General features: G+C 41.0%; 1 long non-coding RNA gene across 1 annotated transcript in view; it reads left to right on the forward strand.

Moving 5' to 3' along the window:
• LOC109286491 (uncharacterized) overlaps positions 1-10,207 on the forward strand; it is a 31,834-nt gene extending 21,627 nt beyond the window's left edge. Inside the window, exons 3-4 of the long non-coding RNA XR_009461658.1 lie at positions 8,987-9,069; positions 10,122-10,207. This is a non-coding gene — a long non-coding RNA (uncharacterized LOC109286491). The remainder of the gene's footprint in view (positions 1-8,986; positions 9,070-10,121) is intronic.
• Positions 10,208-11,084: the final 877 nt, after the last annotated feature.

The following is an 11,084-nucleotide window of genomic DNA, read 5'->3' on the forward strand; positions in this document are numbered from 1 at the left end:
AATACTCCAGATGTGGCCTCACCAATGCTGAATAGAGAGGTATAATTAATTACTCCCCTTGATCTGCTGGGAACACTCCTATCAATGAAGCCCAGTATGTCGTTAACCATCTTGGCAACACGGGTGTACTGTTGGCTCATATTCAACTTATTGTCTGCTGTAACCCCAGGTCCTTTTCTGCAGAGCTGCTGCTTAGCCAGTCAGCCTATACCAGTGCATGGGATTGTTCCATCCTAAATGCAGGTCTTTAGACTTGTCTGTATTGAATCTTATGAGATTTCTTCTGGTCTAATCCTCCAATTTGTCTAGGTCTGTCTGAAATCGAACCCTACCCTCCACCTTATCTACTACTCCACCTATCTTGATGTCATTTGCAGACTTGCTGAGGATGCACTCCATCCCATCTTCCAGGTTATTGATGAAGATATTGAACCAAACTGGCTTCAGGACTGACCCCTGGGGCACTCCACTTAATACAGGCTGCCAACTAGACATTGAGCCATTGACTACTACCGTCTGAGCCTGATGATCCAGCCAGTTTTCTATCCACCTTACAGTTCATTCATCCAACCTGGACTTCCTTTGCTTCCCAGGGAGAATGTCGTGGGAGACCATATCAAAAGCCTTGCTAAAGTCAAGGTATACCACATCTACTGGTCTCCTCGTATCCACAGAGCCAGTCACCTCATCATAGAAGGCAATCAGGTTGGTCAGGCATGACTTGCCCTTGGTGAATCCATTTTGACTGTTCCTAATCACCTTCTTCTCCTGCAAGTGCTTAGAAATGGATTCTTTGAGGACCTGCTCCATGATTTTTCAAGTGACTGAGGTGAGGCCAACTGGTCTGTAGTTCCCTGAATCCTCCTTTTTCTCTTTCTTAAATATGGGCACTATGTTTGTCCTTTTCCAGTTGTCCAGTATCTCTCCTGATTGCCATGAGTTGTCAAAGATGATGGCCAGTGGCTCTGCAATCAACTCCCTCAGTACCCTCAGGTGTATCCTATCTGGCCCCCTGGCCTTGTATATGTCCAGCTTTTCTAAATAGCCCCTAACCTGTTCTTTTGCTACAGTTGCAGTGCAGTAATTTGGGGGCTAACCTTGCCTAGAACTGCCCCAGAGACTGTTGTGTTAGAAAAACAGTCCACTGTGACTGAGAGAGAGGTTACTTCTTTATCTTTACCCTATGGCCATAGAAGGTAATTTACCATTATCCTTCTTATAACTACCCTTCAGGTATTTAAATAATGTAATCCAATCCCCCCCTCAGTCTTCTGTTTTCCAGGCTAAATAATCCCACTTCTTCCGACCTTTTCTCATAAGACATCAAAGTAAGTAGAGTCCTATTGGCTTCAACAGGCTTTGGATCAGGCCCTTTGAGAATACAATAGTACTGTGACAGTTAAACTTGGGGGTGATATCTTGTGTTGTTTATTAAGCCTTAGCATTGTCTATCCAGGAAAGTTATATCAGTATAAAGAAGGGCAAAATGTGAAACTGCTGTACTTAAGCTGTTGTAACCCTGTTTATCAGATTTTCCTTTCAGAGTAGGAAAATCCTCTTTTTGTTTTCCTTTATAAGCATCCCTCTTATGCCAGGATAAGAATGTCCTTATGGGACGTTACGTTGGTGGTCTAACTGCATTGGTACAATTACACCAGTATAACTGGAAAAATGTCCTATGTAGATAAGCGCCTAAATAAACATTCTTTATTTTTCCCCTAAAAAGCATCAAGTATCACTTCTCCTCTAACAAGGGCTCCTTCAGCCCCAGGTTATAACTCACATCTGTAAAAGTCTCTCTACAGAACAAAAGTAATTCTGCAAGAGACAGTTTTAAATGTATTGTATGTGCAACACTATTCCAGATCTTGAGAACAATAGCAAAAGCTGTCTGTGCATGCACATTCCAGGAACTGGATGTCACTCACCCTTACCCACTCCCTGATTCCTTTGCTTTGAGGGACTCATTTCCAACATTCCCACATGTTTACAGTAGATAGGAAGAACTCATCTGTAGTGCTTGTCCACTTGGTACCTGTCCCATATCTTCCCATGGACTCCAGTATTCTTAACAGGCATTTTTTTGTACAGTACTTCTCTTTTCTACAATTGAACTGCTATTTCTTACAATATGCTTCCATATTTTCTTGCTGGGTGACTTGCATTTTTATTAACTTAGACCAGTAGTTCTCAATCTTCATAGGCTTAAGACGCATCACAGAAGATGTGAGCTCTTAGTTTGTGTTTGGTTTTTTGATTACAGAAAAATAATAGAGCAATTCTTCTGTGGCAAAGAACTCAGAAAGCCCACAACAGGTCAGAACATTTTGGACACTGGATTCCTATTTGAAATCTTTGTGTTTATCTTGTGAATCATATTTGCACACGTAACTGTGAACATTGTATGACATCCTTACAGCACCCCTTAAAGGATCTCATGGCACCCCAAGATGCAATGCACCCTGGTTGAGAATCACTGACTCACACTAGCTCTAGATTTGACTTAAGCATTAAATAATATTTTTTGTAAAAGGTTTCTTGTTAAAAATCCCAACTGACAGACATGTTTTTGTATCCTTCCTTACTGAAACTAAAGTCACAATGCTCTGTTTGTTCATCAAGAACCCTTAGAAAGGTTTCATACTTTATGGGCCTCTGCATCATGTGACAGTAGCATCTCCTTTCATTACTCTTTGCAGAAGAAAGCCTGTCAAACTTTTAAGTGTGTTTCCCTAGTCGCATCTCTCTTTTTAGTAAATTATTAATAAATATTTTTGTTTTCAGTAGTACATGTTAGTGAGCCAACCTCTACTCTATTGGTCTCCCTAGAAAGGTTTGTTGTCAATCAGTGCCTGGTAAAACACCTCTTCTATTCATGCCACGCTATGGATTTATCAAATGGAATGTCTCACAAACACTCCCTTCTAGAGTATTGAAAAATTGGCATTTTTTCCCCCTCCGCCTCCACTTATGCTGGCTAAAGTAGGTTGATTTCTGACCCCTTCTTACATGTGGAAGGAGAGTAAGTGCCTGAGATACTGCTAGCAGAGGTACTGAAAGTACCTGCCAGAAACTTCTTGCAAGCAAGGCTTTTAGTAGGGGTCTGCATTGCAGTCAAGGTGAGGTTGCAGCTCTTATAGGCATACTTCAGCTAGGTTTAAATTAGCTACTTCCAGTACTGATAACAATGTAGCCCATGGCAGGACAGAAACTTGGATGAATACTGGGGAATCTGGCCTGAGTTGAGGCCCTTGCTCCCATGGCTGTATTGCCATCAGGATTTGAGCTGACTCCTTTAAGACTATCTTGGATATATTTGCACAAGCTGCTGTTGCACTTTTGGATGGCAGCATAGACAACCCTTTAGTCTCTGTATACCTCCATGTCCTTCCCCAAGGGCAGAAAGGGGTTGATAGCATTGCCCTGGTTCTGAAAGGTGTGGTGATACATTAAAGACTGTGAGGAGCTCAGGTAGGCTGGTAACAAGGCTATATAAGTACCAAAGAAAAACTTGACAAAGTTAAAGCAACTGAGTTGCTGCTGGAATGAGGACCAAGTCTTTAACTTTTATTTATTCATGGTTGAGTTTCTGTCTAGAATCTACCCTGGTTCCAACTACAGATTTAGAAGCAGTGCACATATCTAGGGACTACTCTATTGACTTCAGCACTCTTTTGTGAATTCACCAGAAGAGAACAAAACCAACCCTCCTGGCTTTTACACTCAAATGCAGCTGCTGAAGAATTGCCAGATATTTGCCTCCAGTGCATCACAGAATTTAAGTCCAACTTGCTCTGAATATAAATAAAAAGGACTACTTTCTATATGGCTAACATTATTTAGAGAAAAAAAAGTTAACTTTACAAAGTAAACATTAATTGTGGTTAGAAAAAGCCTACAGAACATTATTTTGCCTTCAAGCCTGGCAAAATCCAGGGTTAAAATAAAGATCTGAATGGTATGATATTTCTGGATCATTTGAAAATCTACACACTGGGCAAAGTGGTACTTTGGGGAAAATTTCTTTTTTACTCATTAAGGCATGTTTTTTAATGAAGATGTACTGCACATAAGTAAAACATGTAAGAAGTCATGCATCATTTTGCTTTCAAAGCAATGTATCATTCACCTCCTTTTTAAAATACACATTTCTTTCCTTATGATTCTGGCTTTGCTGTACATATTTTCTATTCTCTTTAGGGGTGGTTTACTTTGTTGTCATAGCAATGCCTTCTAATTCCTGCACTCTCTAGTTTCCTTTCAGGTTTCTGCAGGCTGCAACCAGTCCCTCATTGTCATTATCAAATCTCCTAGCAGCTTTAATTCCTTTGTTTTATCTCAGAACTCTGCACATTACATACCTCCAAAGAATTCTGGCCCAAACAGGTTTTTAGCTCTAAATAGCTCTAAGTAATGGCAATAATGATATTGTTTGTATCTGCTTGAAGTTTGCATTGTTCTTGTGATGATCCTATATTTCAACATTATTATTCATTCATCATCTAAGCTTTTCTTAGACATCAACCCTAACCGCCTGGGTATACGGATCATGAAAATCAGGAACTAGGTGCTCTGAGTTGAGCGTGTTGCTTGTAGTATTTTACCGTAGGCCATTACCAGAATGGTACTATTAGACTGGGACAGGGCCAATTCAAACAACTATGTCTTAATTCCCTATGCAAAAAAAAGTCTGTTGCCTACTTTTCAGCAAAGTCCAGGCTTGAGCATCTGAGCATCTCTCCCCTGGCCCAGCCTGCCTCAGGTTGCTCTGCCAGGCCAGAAGAGGAAGCCTGGACAAGGGAAAAAAATACTTTCCTACCTTTTAGGAGTGCTGCAGGGAAGAATCCATTAATATTTATGTCATATAAGTGCTTAGGTAGGTCATGGCAAACACTCCATTGTCATCTCAGCCTGTCCCTGGTGGCCTAGGGCTTGAAAAACTATGGCTGTAGTTTTGACAGATTGGTCTGAACTAACTGTGAGGTTGGGAAGCAACATTGCTGAGCAGGGGGGAATCTCCAGAATGAAGAGTAAAGCTAGTACAATGGGGTGGGGCTGAGGGAGGTGGTAGGGAACTGAACAGATAACATTGTTTTTGCACTGGATCACATGGTATTTACATATATGTTGGAGGTAGTTCTTACAGGATGGGGAACATTTCATCACCTGGTGCAGCACAGCTCTTCATTCAGCCGATGTAAGCTACGGGGCTGTTTATTTTTCAAGCAATAACATATCACCTTATTTCCAGGGCACATTGTTACTGTCTTGGATTCTGACCCTTAGCACTTAGATCTGGTGCCCATATTTAGTCACTGGGCTGATCTGTTCTTTGCATAAAACGTGACTGTATCTCATTCAAAAACTAGTTCACGCATTTCATTGTAGAATACATGAGGGAAACTCATCCTTTGCAACATGGAGGGCCACACTGAATGTGTTTGTATATATATATATATATATATATATATATATATATTTCCATGACTTGCAGATTGAAAAATAAGCATGCGTAGCCATAGTATTTGCATTTTACTTGTCATTTCCTTCAAAGTTGAATAGAAATTGCTCACTACTTAGCTTTAACAAGGACATAGTCCTGCAACCATAAAGCAAGGTCAGCTGGAGTGTCAGTGCATCAGTTCAGTTTGTAGACTTGTGGTGGACTATCTACCTGGAGTGGGGACGGGGATGAGTAAGCCGCCTGTATCCCTTGCTGTGAGGATGCTAATGAATGGATAGGATGGGGACAGATTAGCTGAGGTATATATTGGTTCTCTACAGCTGTCACCTGCCTTGGGTTTGTCCTGCTCTCTCTCCTCTGCTGCTATGTTACCTTTGAGACTTCCCCTTTTCCGCCTGCTACCTTTCTGCACACAGAGAGGCCACATTCACACACATGGCCTGTTATGTGAAGCAACTCTGAGTGTAAAGTGGCATGGGCAACTGGTTCCTCCTGGGTCTGAGGGGCACCAGATCACTGACAAAGGGGGATCCCCCAGTGGCTGATTGCTGAGCCAGCAGTGAAACTGGAAGTGCACTTCCGGTTTTGCAGCTGGTGATTCCAGGGGGTGCATAGCCAATCTCAGGGGGTGCATGCGCACCTGGGTGCACCCCCTATGCATTGCCAATGTATACTGGCTAGTGACGCTTTAGGGTTTAGATTGGAAATTTTAAAACATAAAATCTTTGCAAACATATATATGTCTCAAAGGTAACACAGTTTATATATATATATAAAAACGGTGTGGCCTTGACTATTGGTCCTGCACCCAGGACCCACTTTCGTCTTCCTTTATAGAAAAGAGTGCTTTATCTTGAAGACTGTATGTAACCCAAGCCAACTCTGGTTCCTTCATGGGGCTGCCAGTTAGCGGGGTGAAACTAGCGACAGGCTAGATGAGCCCATGTACACCTCAAAAGCTACCCAAGCCACTTGGACACTATGGGGATAAGTGCAGTATAAATACCTATATAGATCATTCCAGTCTTTCATGCCATAACTCCTTAGGAGCCTCCCTTCACCTTCTTGTTGGTTCCTTAAAACACTCCTTTCCCATGCTTGACACATGGGAAGAAGGAAGAAGAGCAGGGACCAGATTGTTAGACCATGAAAACGGTGCTCAACCTTATGGCCATGAGAGACGTGGGAGTGGTCCATGGGCCTGATCTAGCACATGGTCTGTGTGCAATGTCAGTCTGCAGGTGCAATCCAGAATGCTAGCACAACTCTGCCTGCTGGCTAGGCTTCACATGCCAGATCTGGCTGCACACTAAGCCCACCCTACGTGCCAGATTTGGCCACATGCACTGGATCTGGATACACACTGGCTTGACCCTGTGCACCAGATCTGGCTACAAAGTGGCTCTGTGTGCTAGCCTTACTGGATGGTGGCATGATGTACCACACAGGACCACGTTATCCAGTCCACAGAGCTTCCTACAGGTCTGTCACTAGGAGACCAGCAATTAACATTACCACTGTTTCCCCACTGCTAAATTTCCAGACTGGTGGGAAGATGGCCATGTGGGACAGATCTGGCTTGCAGGGCAGAGGTTGAGCACCACTGCGTTACATCATTAACTGCCAAAGCAGTGTTATGAACTGACCTCATCAAAACAGTGTCCCGGATACACCCCCAGCTTCTAGGAGCCTCAGCCATAGACCATAAACCCATCATGGTGGGTCCTGCATAAGCATAGAACAAAGAAATGGTTCTTGCTCTACAGAGTTTCAGTACATTGTCTTCTGGCTGGAGGTTAAGCTGGCTGCTTAACATTTCCTTGCTGTTAGAATCAGTTTACTTATACATTGATATTTTCTTAAACATGGTAAATGCATACATTGCGCAACTGAGACCATGATGAATTAAATTGTACCCTGTTGCTCCAGAATGAAGACCCTCCCCAATCTGCTTTTCAGCCCAAAATGAGCATCGAACAAGTCTTCATTTAGGAGCTGTCTTCATAAATGTTGTATTTAGTTTTTAGGAAAGAGGTTTGATTTTCTGGGGAGGGATATTTATCTTCAATTCCTCCAAGTGCTTTGGAATGCAGCCTCCACACAGACTTTAATAGAGAAACCCACTTATTCTGACTCAGTGACCATTTGATGAAATGTCTAGAGAAGCAAAGAACAACAACAACAACAACAAGATTTGCACAGATGCTCCTCTCTGACTAACAGAACGTCCACCCAAAGCTGATAGAGTGTGAGCATGTTTGTCATATGTGGGTGTATTTTCCCATATATTCATTTTTAAAGTTATGTTCTACCACACTAAAAATTATAGTTTACAAATAGGCATTCTACTGTAGTCACTGGGCTGAGAAGCTGACTCACTACTTGACCTCTGTGTATGTCATTTGATCTTCTTGTTCCTTAGTCAACCCATCTGGGAAACTGGATGAGAAGAAAGAAAGACACCCCTGAAAGTCATACGTGCCTGAGCTGAAAACACTTGAAAATACAACATTGGCAACAGAATGATACAGCTAATAGCTCTGTTCTTGTCCCAGTGAAAGAACTAGTGTTATTTCACCTGGAGAAGAGAAGACTAAAAGGGGATTTAATAACAGTTTTCAAATACCTGAAGGGTAATTATAGAGAAAATGGAGATGGGCTGTTCTCTGTGGCCACATGGGTTCAGCACCTCTGAGTTAGTCCATATATATAAATATGGGTTCAAGTGCCTCACCCTAGGCCATGTTTACACTAGCAAATTTTACTCATTTAACTTGCTGGTACATAGTTTCCAATAGTGTAGTATCAGTAGAGCATGTACACATTTGGCTACCTTTGCTCGTGACACATTTCATCACTGCAGGAGTTTGCAGCCTACAGTATGCAAGCATTGCAACATCTCCTGCAGCATTGTCCAGCACATTACCTTGTTTGAAAATGTTTGTCTTATACTTCCAGCATATCTCTAAAAATCTATGTCCCCCATAACTGCTGTATTTAGTCTTCTATCCCTCCCCTTTGTGATGTCAGAATAATTTTGATGGGTAAAGGAAGCATATTGGTATCCAGTAGAATATCCTGTTATGGAGGGGGTCTCATTATCCTTGCAAACAACTATATTGTTATAAATTTTGTTTCCTGTTGTGGAACCACTAATTGTTAATTCAACACATACAGTGTTAATAGCCCCAAATATTCAAAAATGATGAATCAGACTTAAAAAAAATCAGGACTTCCATATTTTGTTAAAAATCTCATCATCTTTTTAGCTAAATGTATATTAATTTTTCATTGTTTTCTGATTTTTGAGCCTGAAGAACACATCTGAGTCATGTTTTCAAGGTTTTTTTTGCAATTGTGAAAGTTAGCAGCCCACATGAAAAAAAGTAGATACTCATTTAATCAGTTGACCCCAGGAGCTGAGGCTTTAAACCTGTGAAGGTTGGCAACACTCTATATAATACTGTTTCTCTATCTTTTTTTTACATGTTTGTGGTTTCTCTTCTTATTACTGGCCTTAAGAGAAGATTGGTTTCCACCTCATGCAGTTTTCTCTACTTCCAGCTAAAGTTGTTTGATCCACTGTAAGGTGAAGTATCCAGCAGGTATTTTACATGAATCTTATTAAGTTTATTTTTACCTCTTTGGCTGATTTGTTATTGCAACAATTGAGCTAGCCCAATGTTTCTGAGCTAATTGACATCAAGTACAACATACAAAACATAATGTTAAATTCTCCAGGGGATCTATATAACAAATACCATGTATTTTAGGTAATGACACTTCAGCCATTCTAGGTAATGTGTCTTCAAGACTCTATGAGTCAAGGTCTCCTTGAGAGTTAGCTTGGAGTTTCTATACACAAGCTCTCCTGTTGGTAGGGTTCTCCTGTTGTCCCATCATATTATTAGGTGACACAGCCCTGGAAGGAGCTTCTGGCTTATTGCTGACTCACAGCAGCAGAGAATGGTAGGATCTGGGACATACTGGTCCTAAAGGAAAAGAACTCCAGATGTTGATGAGTCCAGGAGGAGCAATTTCCCCCCACCCTTTACTTACTGGTTGCAAGTCTAGTTGTTGGAGATGGATGGGAATTCCACCAACTTAGGGAGTACAATATGAGACATGGACAGTCTGGAAAGAGCCCAGTGCAAAGCAACAAAAATTATGAAGGGCCTGGAAGACCAGACTTATGAGGAAAGGGTGAAAGAACTAGTGTTATTTCACCTGGAGAAGAGAAGACTAAAAGGGGATTTAATAACAGTTTTCAAATACCTGAAGGGTAATTATAGAGAAAATGGAGATGGGCTGTTCTCTGTGGCCACATGGGACAGGACTAGAAGCAATAGCCTCAAGCTGCAGCAGGAGAAATTTAGGTTGGAGATTGGGGAGAACTTTCTGACTATGTGGGTGGTTAAGCATTGGAACAGGCTACCTTGAGAAGTTGTAGACTCTCCATCCTTGGACACTTTTAAATGCAGGTTGGATAGACAATTGGCTGGAATGGTTTATTTAGGGATGGTCCTGCCTTGAGCAGGGGGCTGGACTAGATGACTATGTGAGATCCCTTCCAACCTTAGTTTCCTATGATTTTCTGAACAGCAGAAAATGTGTTGAATATCTTAAATAAGAACACCTTGCATTTTGTTTTTTATAGGTCTCATTGCTTGATCAGTCCAGCAGTTCTGGATCATGCTCAGAATTCAAAGGTTATAAGGGATTAGCTTTGCTGGATACCTGGAGGTAATGAAATTAAGAAATATTGTGTTAAGAAATATTGGTATTTGTGCTGTTCAGCTACTAGTATTGGAGATAGCTCAATATATTTACTGCCTGCATTGTTTGTCTAGGATAGTAAAGTGCCTTATGGTTAAAGGATTATTTTGTATGATTTTGCTAGGGGGTATTAGCAACTAGGACAACAACATAAAAAAGGGGACTTAACTCCACATTATTACAGATCTTGAATTTCTGTTGAAAGTGATCCATACATGCAATGCATTTTATTCCCAGAACTAGCTGGTAAACACATCATCACTGGATATTTGTGTGACCTTTATGTCCTATATACCTATGTAGGTAGCAAAAAAAGAGTAAAGGTTAACATCTTTTGTTTCCAGAGGGGAAAGTGAGGAGTTGAAAGGGATGAACTGAGGAGGCATAACTTAAATAGACATGATTTTCTAATATAATAAAATTGTCTCTGTACCATGGAAACTAGGAATAAGCTCCTTAGAATGCACTTTAAGCTCATAGGTTCTATATAAGTGAGGGCTGTAATGCAATTTGCCTCGTTTAAGAGAGGATTATTAGTAGGGACAATCATAGTCTTAATGAAGTGTCGTATTTTTCTGTTTGACATCACTTTTAAAAAATGGAAACAGTCAAAATTATTCCCAGTTCTTACATCCAATAAACACCAGGAAAATCTGACACAGTGAATTGATTAAGGCAGAAGCCTCTTTGTACTTCAGATTTCATTTAATTATCCTTTCATTGTGCAAATCATGAACTGAATTGCTATATAACACTCTTTTGAATGGCTATATAACTCTCTTTCCTCTGTAACTTCCTGTGTGGTATTTAGCACCATTACAGATTTTTTTCCAGGGCTTCCAAA

The sequence above is a fragment of the Alligator mississippiensis genome, chromosome 1 (genome assembly GCF_030867095.1).
Source record: "Alligator mississippiensis isolate rAllMis1 chromosome 1, rAllMis1, whole genome shotgun sequence".
NCBI classification, from domain to species: Eukaryota; Metazoa; Chordata; order Crocodylia; family Alligatoridae; genus Alligator; species Alligator mississippiensis.